Source organism: Arachis ipaensis, chromosome B4 (genome assembly GCF_059453495.1).
Source record: "Arachis ipaensis isolate K30076 ecotype BB chromosome B4, ASM5945349v1, whole genome shotgun sequence".
NCBI lineage: Eukaryota > Viridiplantae > Streptophyta > Magnoliopsida > Fabales > Fabaceae > Arachis > Arachis ipaensis.
The window spans coordinates 101,307,784-101,317,010 of record NC_142439.1 but is presented as its reverse complement, the minus strand read 5'-3'; positions in this window follow the sequence as shown (position 1 = coordinate 101,317,010).

Sequence of the window (9,227 nt, the reverse complement as noted above, 5' to 3'; positions counted from 1 at the left end):
CGAGCAGTCGTTGTCTTGAGCTTGCCGTAGCCATCACCATGGTCTTCCTCGAGCTTGCCGTCGCCGTCATGTTCGTCGAGCAGTCGTTGTCTTCCTCGACGCTGCTTTGAATGGCTTTTCCTTGAAAGGTTCAGAAAACCCTAACCTCCATCACGCCGCCATCTATCTCACCGTCGCCACCCTTGGCCCTCAAGATCGCAACCAGGTTCGTCCTTGTTGTTTGGCTTGTTGTCCCTCTCGCCGTTCTGCTCGGAAAGCTGCTCGCCTCTGTCTCGTGGTTCTGCTCGCCTCTGTCTCGCGGTTCTGCTCGCCAGGTCTCGCAGTTCTGCTCACCGTGCTGCTCGAAGGTTAGTGCTCAGTTGTGCTGTTTTACTACTAACATGATTTTTATTTTGAAAAACTTATTACATGTTCCTACTCTTGTGTTTTATATACTTATTTTGAAGTCTTAATGTGGTACATATAAGGTTTGATAACCTAAATAAGACTTGCTTAGATGCTTATCCTGGTGGAGTACATGATGCAAATATGCAATGATGCCTGATTTTGTTGAGTTCTTCGACTTTCTTTCCTTATTAGATTAAAGCTTCTGTTTCTGCGCTATGGAACACACAAGGCTTGAACTGGCCTAGTTCTTTCGAGCAACAAAGACAGAGAACAGGAGACTTAGATATGCTTGATTGGCTTAAGGCCATGTTTGGTTTCCAGGCATGTATTTTGACCAACACACAATGCTAGAGGAGAATGATTTATGATTCATTACATTTTTTTGGTATAATCTGCTTAAATTGTTATTGCATATGCGAATGTGTAGTGCTGTGTGTGATGAAATTGTGAGAACTGAAGATAATTGTTGTAAGAAAAATAAGTAGTTTATTTTCTCTGTAAGTCTCATATGCTGCTGCTTCTTCTACTTCACAGCAGCAACAGAAGAAGAAGAAAGAGAAAAAGGTGTATGATTTACCTGGCCAGAAACGAGATCCACTAGAGGAGGTAGATATACAATTATATACATTATACATGTATGCTTTATTCTCTTATTCCTTATAGCTTTTTCAGTTTTTTGTAATCAGTGTGTTGCATGTGTTTGTTTCCTTGTGAAATTTCAGAAAGATCCTCTCAGGATTTTCTATGAGTTTATATGAGCAAGTTCCCACAAGCGAAATGTCACAAATCTGGTGAGTTTTTCTTTCCTTACCAAGATTTGTTAAGGGTGGGAGACACATTACTGTTTATATGCAACTTTGAGACACTACTGATAGTGTAGTTTTGCCTTTAAGCAACTTTGAGACCCTTGCCAACCAACTGGAGTTTGTATTAGTAGCACCATGCTCTTTAATATTGTTATAATTTTCATCAAAGTGTTATTTCCAAACAAGGTGGATATACTTTTGCATATGGCCTTTACTCGCTGTTATTTTGCTGGATTTACAAGTCGTGAACAATTTTGTTGCTTCGAGATTTTTATGCTTAAGTATTTAATGTGAACTAATAATCTTGTTGTGTCAGTGTGTTCTGAAGGGTCAAGTAAAGAGTGATCACTGAACATAATTTTATACATGTTTCAACAGTATTTAGAACTACTATTTTTTTTTTCTTTTTGATGTTTGTGATTGGCTTAGTGCAATAATGTTTGCATAAATTAATAAAGCATCATAGCATTTAGTAGAGTATTATATTCTTGTTTCTTTAATATTGGACTAGAGATATAATATAAGAAAAAGAAGGGTCACTGGTTTTTTATTGTGTGGTGCTAACTGCTAAGATTCAGGGACTAGTTAATATTTTCATACTTTAGTTTCTTAAACTTTCAACTATTTTTACATAGTTATATATAATTTATTGATAATCAAATTTTGATGTATTTGATTTTGTTTTCCATATATCTTTGGTTCCTTCAAGTGCTACAAGACCAAAAATCTACTTTTGTGGAAGCTTTGAACTTTAACTATGGGAAACCTTATGATCAAAGTAAGTTTCTCTCAATGACTTCTCCATACATATATATATGGTTTGCAGCATTTTAAATTTTCCTATTGCCAATTGTGTAATATTTAATTTCTCCTTCTTCCTTACTACTGGATAAAGATTAATATGAAGACATCATCATAATATAGAACCTTAATTTTGTTAAAGCAACTCGAAGATTAATCAACAAATTCAATATGGAATAAGCAAAGACTACAAAGTAGTTGCCCGTTAATATAATAATGGTGATAGCCGCAAGTTTCTGTATTTTCAAAAGTATATGATGATATATATGTATGTGACTATGCGAGTTAATGGAATATCCAAGTAATATCTGTATATGTACATTTATCTTCAAAGGATACTTTTTCTATAAATATAGTTTTAACTTATATAAGATTATTTTGTGGTGGTCTTTAAGAATTAGAGCATTATTATCCTTACTATTAGTAATTTTTTTTATAAGTGACAAGAACAGCGAAGGAAACACGGAGCATAAATTTCGAGAAAGAAAATCAAGCTCTAAGTCTATATCTGATAGAGAAATCATGTTGTCAAGTACAAAAACGAATTCCAGCGACACAAAAAGCGTCAAAAGTAACATGGTTTCACCAAGAACAGGTTCAATTTTCACTCTATCTTCATTTCCCTTAATAGTGTTATTAGTGTATATATACAGTTCCAAACATAAATAAATATGACATCATTTTTAAATTTTGATGGTTACAGCCAAACTTATTACGCCACCTTCACGATCTCCTGCTCCAGTATCAGCACCAGCGTCAGCACGTGTTGAAAAGGAATCCAATTTTCGCGGGAAAAACACTTCCATTTTAGCAAGGTGGTTTGGTTTTGGAAAATAATTTAAATCCTATTCTATTTCTAAAGGCAGCTCAATTTTGAAATATTAGAACAAGAGAAAGAAAAGTTGTCTTGCCATTTTCATGTTTAATCAATTTGGATTTGGAATTGGATTTGTTGGACTTAATTGAAGTTCCTTTTATAACATGTACTAACACAAGATTATTTAAAATTCTGCAGGGCAGTGATAAAAACAATGGAGCTCATCATAATGGATGATCATACTACTCATGAAATTTGATATTTTGTAACTAAGTATATAAAAGAAGTAGATATGTGACACTTGTTGGAATTGCAATTCTTATTTACTTGTTATGACTTTACTTTTTGGTACTTTGTCATCAAAATCTACTTTTGTGGTGACAAGTTTTATATGTATGTTTTTTTTTATGGGAAAGTTTATATTTGTTGGATTAGTTCAATATATATAATTTTATTTTGGTCTATGATTTTAAAATTATATATGAATTTTGCAAGAAATATTAGGAAGATTAAGGAAATACTAGGAAGATTAATGAAAAAAAAAATTCTGACCAAACTTATGGGCACGCTTAAAAAGGGTGGCTATATCTTAATCTTGGGATCAACAAGCACGCTTAATAAACGTGGCCATAACTTGGCAACTGGCACGTTTTAAAAGCGTAGCCATATACTCATCTGTTGGCACGCTTTTAAAGAGTACCCAAAGCATACATTTTGGGACGTTTTAAAAGCGTGGCGATATGTGCACTTTTCGGTACGCTTTTAAGCGTACCTATAGGTTAAGACCTATGGCCACGCTTTTTAAGCGTGGCAAGAGATGAAAGCGTGCCAACAAGAAAAGCGTGCCGATAGATCTACAAAAGCGTGGCGATAGAGCAACCGGCACGCTGGCAGATGTGACCCTTTCAAAAGCGTGCCGATAGCTCAAAAAGCGTGGCGAAAAGCTATCGGCACACTTTTTTGCACTTTTCGACACGCTTTTAAAGCGTGGCAGAAGGCTTATTTTCTTGTAGTGAAAGAAGACGTAAACAAAGAACAAAAGAAATTGCTACTGTCGAAGATGATGGAGTATGAGTAAACTAGTAAGAGAGAGAACACAATATAAATATTTATCTGAATCACGCTCCTTCAATACACGTAAGAATTTCACCGAGTAAAAACCTTTTTTTAAAGAATAAGTATATGATAAATATATAATTATAAATATTATATACATAAAATTATAAATATTAAATTAAATAAAATAATTTTAATTATTATCTCTCTATAATTACCGATTATGATTTGGCAAGATATTCAAGAATAGTCCGCTTTTTAGTAGTATTCTCATGCCGAGTTTATGTGCAAATTAAATTAGTTGCGTGAAAAGATATTTGGATAGAAATAATCCGATGATGTATGCATCAAGAAAAAATTTGGTGCATTGTACATACATCAAAACGGTCTTACTGTTTAAATAAGTCTCGATGCATGAAGATTTAATATATTATCTTAATTTATAACGTTAGAGTCACTTAACACATACATGATGGACTAGGTTTAACCAATAATGCTACATAGAATTTACCTTCAAATGCGTGCATTGACCTTGACAGAGCATAAAAGATCGAAGTCTGCTCTTCCATTAATGACAAAACCTACATTAATTATGCTATTTAACTAAACCTTGTGCTAAATTCAGCATGATCGTTGACTTACACATTTCAAATCTAAATTTATTCTTCAAATAAAAAATGTACTTAGGGAAGGTTATATATTACGGAGAGTGAAAAAAACTTGAAATGAAATGAGGTCTGCACTAGTATTGTATATATCTATCTTATATTTTAATTTGTCAACGCAGAAAAGCTTCCAAGATTAACTGAAAAATAATGTCAATATAAGTAATCCATAGAGGAATTCAACTTTTTTCTTCCTCAAAATTTTCATGTAATAAGAGTTGAAATGTATGACTCATGGCTAATTTAAAACTAGTAGCGTATCTGAATATATTCAACTGAATATAATATTTAGGATAAATCACAAATAAATTATTTGGTTTGCAATATTACATGAATATTTTTATTAGAATTTGGTAATATTTTTATCTCATTTATTTCATATAAATCTGTTCGTATTTTGGCTGAGGATACGAGTTTATGAGATTCCAAGACCTTAATTTCGATGAGGTTGACACAAATTTAAAAGGATAATCTACAAAGATACTCTAATATTTAAGTCAGTATAATACACTTAGAGTATTGTGGCCAATCATATCTTACCTCGTGAGTTATCCTTTTCCCTATATTATACCCTTCCGAGATAGCCATTGGGCATTTACTGCCTTAAATATACATTTCAATATCATAATATGACAGTTTAACAAGTTAATGATTTCATCCTTTAGGTAGCGTTTGTTTTGAGGTACTAAGACAGAGGCTGAGAGACTGAGACTCAGTATTGTGTTTGTTAGTTCAAAGACTAGTACTAAAATTTCTGTCTCTGTCTCTAAAATTTCAGTATTTCAGTACCTCCAAAAAGTAGGGACACAGGGAACTGGAATTTTTAGAGATGGAAACTGAAACTTTAATAACATTTTATACCTAAAATACTTTCATTTCAATTAATTAATTCCAATTTTACCCTTTGTGCAAATTAAATTAGAGTTTCATTCTTATTTCAATTCATGTCTCCCATTTTGCACCAAACAGAATATTGAGATTTATTTCAATCCCTGTCTCTTAGCCTCTGTCTCTCAGTCTCAGTCTTTCTGTCTCTGTCTCTCCACCAAACGCTACCTTAATGATATATTCGTTATCCATTAACGAGCAGCTGGTAAAACACTACTAGAAAAATTATTTTTAGTGCCTATTTATTTTAATTTTAGCGGCAATAAAAATAGTCATTAATATTTTTATCGGTAATTTGACATTAACCGATTTATGCTTTGTTGCTAAAAGATTTTAGTGATAATTATACAATTGTCGGTAAATACCTTTTTAATAGCCGTTAAAATTTGTAATTTTTAGCGGCCATTTTCTTGACAATTTATATGGCCACTAAAAGTAATTCTAAGATGGTAATGTTATTTACTTTTAGTTGCAATTACGTTGCTGCTAAAACCGGCCATTTTACCGGCAATTTATATGACCATTAAAAGTAATTTTAAATTTATAATGCTATTCATTTTTAGTTGCCATTACTCTTACCACTAAATCCTAACACTTTTTTTAGTTATATTCACTACAAGAAAAATACCCATTCAGCCACACTTTTTTTAAGCTACATTTGAAAAGCGTAGTCTATTCATAGAATAGGCTACGCTTTTCTCCGTGTTGCCTTTTTATAAGAGAAAAGGATACACAAATGCGGCATCATTTAAAAAGCATAGCCTTAGATATTATAGAAATCACTTATCAAGCGTAGCCGTAGGTTGATATCTATAGATTCACTTTTCGTATCAAAGGAGACGCTTTTAAAGGGTAGCCTATTTTTTAAGTTTTGGGTGCACTTAAAAAGTGATGCCTAATGTATCCAGAACAAAATGCTTATTACTTGGTAACTTTTTTTCCTTTTTTACGCGAAAGGAAACCTACACTTAGCGAAAATTATGTCAATTCCCTCCTAGGTCATCACTCCCCTCCAAAGCCCCTTCATCCTTGCACTGACCCGTGAAGAAACCCTCTCACCACACTCACCATCGCCACTGACCACCCACCATCGCGCAGAAACCCTCTCACTGCACCATCGCGAAGAAACCCTCTCATTGCAGCATCGCGAAGAGGCCCGTACTCATCACCACTCACTACAAGAAAGTCACTCCTATTCGCCCTCACCATCGTCATCTCTGCGCTTCTGACCTTCGCCAACCCTATCGCGCACAATCCTCACCGTCGCCACCACTCACTCATCTTCATCACTCACCACTCACCACGCTGTCACTCATCTTCATTGTTGCTTCTCTTTTCTGCGCGCTCACATCAGGAAGACTCTGCCTCAACTGAAAGCCTCTCATCAGTCGCTCACCATCGCCAAGAAGGTATGTATTCACCTTCATTTGGTTTCTAAAATCTGAAAGGGTAGGATTCCGATTTTAGGGTTGCAATTTGGGGGTTTGGTACAAAATCCTGTGAACTCGTGAATTGATGAACATGCATGCTAATGTTGCAGTGCAGTAGAACTAGTGAATTTGGGGGTTTCATTCTGTTAGTGTTGCACTGCAGGGTTTATTGTGACTTGTTGCTAAAATTTTATGGTTTTCCTGCTCCTGAAGGTCCACTTACGGAGGTTTGCTTCTGTATGATTTTTGGTGCAAAATAATTAGAGCTGTTAACATTTATTGTCTAAATTGAAGTTGCTAAAACAAAGATTGAACTGGATGTGCAGAGTGTCCATAGCAGAAGCTGTGTTATTATATTTTTTGCTTTTACGCACAAACCATTCTTCTGTTAAAATTGTCTTGCCTACTAATAAATTATGAAAACCAAGTAGGGAAATTGTTTGAGATGATTACTCTTTTTATATAAAAAACAAAAAGATTTTAAAGGATTCTAAAACAAGTATTCTCATAAAATCTTCTAAAGAAACAAATTCTTGTAAAGAGACAGGGTATGGACTTCCATTTTTAACAAATAAAATGAACCTTGAACTGTGAAATGCTAGATCAACAGAAATCAAACTTTCCAATGCAGAAGATTATTGTTTTCATTGTTTTATCTTTGGAATTTTTGTTACTCGCAGGTTTTGACAGAGAGTATTGATCGTGTCTTAGAGTTTGTTAAATGAAGTAAGGCAATCAACCCCACTGTTGCATTGGAGACAGCTACAGCCTTGCAGGTATGTGTGTTTTGTCTCTTTCTTCTAATCATAATAGAAATTTGATTTAAAAGAAGACCAGAACATTGTGTTTGTTCCTGATTTTTCGTATATTTGTTTTGTCTTTCTATTACACTTAGTAAAAATGAAGACATTTTTAAATTTATTGGCTTGGAAGGAATAAAAAGGTTTATTTTTTCAAAATGGGAGTCTTTAACTTTACATGTAATACATGTGTTCCACATTAGAAGTTTCACTGCTTATGCCATGGGGTTTCTAAGGAGTAAGGATCCACTGATTCTGGATAACAATTTGAGGGAACTGGGTGCTAAAATTATATAAGACAATTGGGCAGGTGTAGTTTCCTTTTTGAAGGTCCATTTGAGGATCTCTCTCTCTCTCTCTCTCTCTCTCTCTCACACACACACACATTTCTCTCTCTCTCTCTCTCTCTCTCTCACACACACACACACACACACATAGTTTTGGAATTAAAGAGGTATATTTTTGTTAGAATATGTTTCTGCACTATGATATTATTTTAAATCTTGTACTTAGCTATATTTCTAGATCTCATGCTCTTGAATTTCTCTAAACTTTGGTTGCTGCAACTTATTGTGTTTATCCTTTGATTAAATGGCAGTAGTAGTTTTATATCTAAGTAACCTTTCCATTGAGTATGTTTATGCTCAAATAAGTTAGGCTACATAATGTATTTATTGACCAGTCAGCTGTTTGATTCTTGGATCTGTGAATGATTGTTGCTTTCTTAATCAACACAGTTTACTTTGTAGTGGTAAATGGTAATGTTCCAATAAACGAAAATCAAGTACTAATGGGGACTATTATTCATTTTTCTAGAGTAGTTTACTGATTTCATGTTTTTAATTGTTTCACTGCCATTACATGAATGAAATGAAAAATACATCAAGTAGCAATATTATTGATTGTGTTTTACATACAAGACTTGCACTCCTATTTATACATTAATAATATGAGTAACTAACAGCTTTGCCTGATATGAAAAATCTATTATATTCTTAATTGCCTTAACAGTTTTATTAAGTCACAAGCTAACTAACCATTCTCTACACTACTATCCTTTACAAGGCTCAATTTCATCCCTCCAATATAAAATCCTAAACTCCAAAATGAAAAACCACATTAATCTTCATCTTCTCTTCCGTTTCTGTTAACTGCTACTGCTACTCTTGTACTTGTTTTACTTTTTGAGTAATGATGGGCGAGTTATTCCATCATTCACAAATCATAACATAACATTGTGTCTCCGTCTATCTCCCTCATGAATTCACAGACAGTAGAGAGAGGGCAAGGAACAGAGGAATAGCTAAAGCACCAGGGAGCAAAAATAGGAGCGTTCTTCAAGTTTTTGGCTCTTCATCAATCATAGCACCAAGAGAAAGAGAATGATGGCCAAGGAGGGAGCTGACTGAAGCTTAAGAGGGAGCTGCGTTCCACTCACCCAACTGTTCTTCGAGTTTCTTTGCTAGGTGAGGACAGCGACTTCATCTTCTTTCTTTTCTCCTCTAATTCAAAATTCTAATAATTCTCTTGCTCCATTTTTTCCAGTTTATTCAATTTCTTTTAACACAACTACCACC